At 50.1% G+C, this 3,035-nt stretch overlaps 5 non-coding genes and 2 pseudogenes across 5 annotated transcripts; all 7 read right to left on the bottom strand.

Moving 5' to 3' along the window:
• Positions 1-246: 246 nt before the first annotated feature.
• On the bottom strand, positions 247-354 carry LOC123183677 (uncharacterized; annotated as a pseudogene).
• Positions 355-656: 302 nt separating this feature from the next.
• LOC123183700 (uncharacterized) lies at positions 657-775 on the bottom strand (annotated as a pseudogene).
• Positions 776-1,048: 273 nt separating this feature from the next.
• Positions 1,049-1,167, bottom strand: LOC123183632 (5S ribosomal RNA). The gene has a single exon (XR_006492692.1). It is a non-coding gene; the product is annotated as a 5S ribosomal RNA (ribosomal RNA).
• Positions 1,168-1,469: 302 nt separating this feature from the next.
• Positions 1,470-1,588, bottom strand: LOC123183548 (5S ribosomal RNA). The gene has a single exon (XR_006492611.1). It is a non-coding gene; the product is annotated as a 5S ribosomal RNA (ribosomal RNA).
• A 302-nt stretch (positions 1,589-1,890) lies between these two features.
• On the bottom strand, positions 1,891-2,009 carry LOC123183621 (5S ribosomal RNA). Its single transcript, XR_006492682.1, has one exon. It is a non-coding gene; the product is annotated as a 5S ribosomal RNA (ribosomal RNA).
• Positions 2,010-2,310: 301 nt separating this feature from the next.
• On the bottom strand, positions 2,311-2,429 carry LOC123183491 (5S ribosomal RNA). Its single transcript, XR_006492557.1, has one exon. It is a non-coding gene; the product is annotated as a 5S ribosomal RNA (ribosomal RNA).
• A 301-nt stretch (positions 2,430-2,730) lies between these two features.
• LOC123183560 (5S ribosomal RNA) lies at positions 2,731-2,849 on the bottom strand. The gene has a single exon (XR_006492622.1). It is a non-coding gene; the product is annotated as a 5S ribosomal RNA (ribosomal RNA).
• Positions 2,850-3,035: the final 186 nt, after the last annotated feature.

The following is a 3,035-nucleotide window of genomic DNA, read 5'->3' as shown; positions in this document are numbered from 1 at the left end:
CACATGATTGCACATTCCTTTGGCCGCTCCCGCTCAACTACGGAGACGAGTTTACCATGGTTCAACCGCACCAGTGCCTATTTGCCATGGTTTCGACCCCTTTCAGAACACGCTTGCCGCCGCTAGACACGTGAATAATGAGCAGCGAGCTAAAACTTACCGCAAATGTGCAAAATAATAAAACGTGCTAAACATATGTCGCGCGGGTGCGTTTTGTTTTGCACGCGGCGCAAAAAAATTAAAAAGGGAATGCAACACGAGGACTTCCCCATCCTAGTACCACTCTCGCCCAAGCACGCTTAGCTTCGGAGTTCTGATGGGATCCGGTTCTTTAGTGCTGGTATGATCGCATCCGACTTGTTACCCCCGTTTTCGTCCCTTATGCTTGCCCCTCCCAGCTCCACTACACACACGATTGCACATTCCTTTGGCCGCTCCCGCTCAACTAAGGAGACGAGTTTTACCACGGTTCAACCGCTCCAGTGCCTATTTACCATGGTTTCGACCCCTTTCAGAACACGCTTGCCGCCGCTAGACGCGTGAATAATGAGCAGCGAGCTAAAACTTACCGTAAACGTGCAAAATAATAAAACGTGCTAAACATATGTCGCGCACGTGCGTTTTCTTTTGCACGCGGCGCAAAAAAAATTAAAAAGGGAATGTAACACGAGGACTTCCCAGGAGGTCACCCATCCTAATACTACACTCGCCCAAGCACGCTTAACTTCGGAGTTCTGATGGCATCCGACTTGTTACCCCCGTTTTCGTCCCTTATGCTTGCCCCTCCCCGCTCCACTACACACACGATTGCACATTCCTTTGGCCGCTCCCGCTCAACTAAGGAGACGAGTTTTACCACGGTTCAACCGCTCCAGTGCCTATTTACCATGGTTTCGACCCCTTTCAGAACACGCTTGCCGCCGCTAGACGCGTGAATAATGAGCAGCGAGCTAAAACTTACCGTAAACGTGCAAAATAATAAAACGTGCTAAACATATGTCGCGCACGTGCGTTTTCTTTTGCACGCGGCGCTAAAAAAATTAAAAAGGGAATGTAACACGAGGACTTCCCAAGAGGTCACCCATCCTAATACTACACTCGCCCAAGCACGCTTAACTTCGGAGTTCTGATGGCATCCGGTGCTTAAGTGCTGGTATGATCGCATCCGACATGTTACCCCCGTCTTCGTCCCTTATGCTTGCCCCTCCCAGCTCCACTACACACACGATTGCACATTCCTTTGGCCGCTCCCACTCAACTACGGAGACGAGTTTTACCACGGTTCAACCGCACCAGTGCCTATTTACCATGGTTTCGACCCCTTTGAGAACACGCTTGCCGCCGCTAGACGCGTGAATAATGAGCAGCGAGCTAAAACTTACCGTAAACGTGCAAAATAATAAAACGTGCTAAACATATGTCGCGCACGTGCGTTTTCTTTTGCACGCGGCGCAAAAAAAATTAAAAAGGGAATGCAACACGAGGACTTCCCAAGAGGTCACCCATACTAGTACTACTCTCGCCCAAGCAAGCTTAACTTCGGAGTTCTGATGGGATCCGGTGCTTTAGTGCTGGTATGATCGCATCTGACATGTTACCCCCGTCTTCGTCCCTTATGCTTGCCCCTCCCAGCTCCACTACACACACGATTGCACATTCCTTTGGCCGCTCCCGCTCAACTACGGAGACGAGTTTTACCACGGTTCAACCGCTCCAGTGCCTATTTACCATGGTTTCGACCCCTTTCAGAACACGCTTGCCGCTGCTAGACGCGTGAATAATGAGCAGCGAGCTAAAACTTACCGTAAACGTGCAAAGTAATAAAACGTGCTAAACATATGTCACGCACGTGCGTTTTGTTTTGCACGCGGCGCAAAAAAAATTAAAAAGGGAATGCAACACGAGGACTTCCCAAGAGGTCACCCATCCTAGTACTACTCTCACCAAAGCAAGCTTAACTTCGGAGTTCTGATGGGATCCGGTGCTTTAGTGCTGGTATGATCGCATCTGACATGTTACCCCCGTCTTCGTCCCTTATGCTTGCCCCTCCCAGCTCCACTACACACACGATTGCACATTCCTTTGGCCGCTCCCGCTCAACTACGGAGACGAGTTTTACCACGGTTCAACCGCACCAGTGCCTATTTACCATGGTTTCGACCCCTTGCAGAACACGCTTGCCGCCGCTAGACGCGTGAATAATGAGCAGCGAGCTAAAACTTACCGTAAACGTGCAAAATAATAAAACGTGCTAAACATATGTCGCGCACGTGCGTTTTCTTTTGCACGCGGCGCAAAAAAATTAAAAAGGGAATGCAACACGAGGACTTCCCAAGAGGTCACCCATCCTAGTACTACTCTCGCCCAAGCAAGCTTAACTTCGGAGTTCTGATGGGATCCGGTGCTTTAGTGCTGGTATGATCGCATCTGACATGTTACCCCCGTCTTCGTCCCTTATGCTTGCCCCTCCCAGCTCCACTACACACACGATTGCACATTCCTTTGACGCTCCCGCTCAACCACGGAGACGAGTTTTACCACGGTTCAACCGCTCCAGTGCCTATTTACCATGGTTTCGACCCCTTTCAGAACACGCTTGCCGCCGCTAGACGCGTGAATAATGAGCAGCGAGCTAAAACTTACCGTAAACGTGCAAAATAGTAAAACGTGCTAAACATATGTCGCGCACGTGCGTTTTCTTTTGCACGCAGCGCAAAAAAAATTAAAAAGGGAATGCAACATGAGGACTTCCCAGAAGGTCACCCATCTTAGTACTACTCTCGCCCAAGCACGCTTAACTTCAAAGTTCTGATGGGATCTGGTGCTTTAGTGCTGGTATGATCGCATCCGACATGTTACCCCCGTCTTCGTCCCTTATGCTTGCCCCTCCCAGCTCCACTACACACACGATTGCACATTCCTTTGGCCGCTCCCGCTCAACTACGGAGACAAGTTTTACGACGGTTCAACCGCACCAGTGCCTATTTACCATGGTTTCGACCCCTTTGAGAACACGCTTGCCGCCGCTAGACGCG

Source organism: Triticum aestivum, chromosome 1D (genome assembly GCF_018294505.1).
Source record: "Triticum aestivum cultivar Chinese Spring chromosome 1D, IWGSC CS RefSeq v2.1, whole genome shotgun sequence".
NCBI classification, from domain to species: Eukaryota; Viridiplantae; Streptophyta; class Magnoliopsida; order Poales; family Poaceae; genus Triticum; species Triticum aestivum.
Note: the sequence above shows the minus strand (reverse complement) of the source record. Positions and strands in the feature narration are given on the sequence as shown.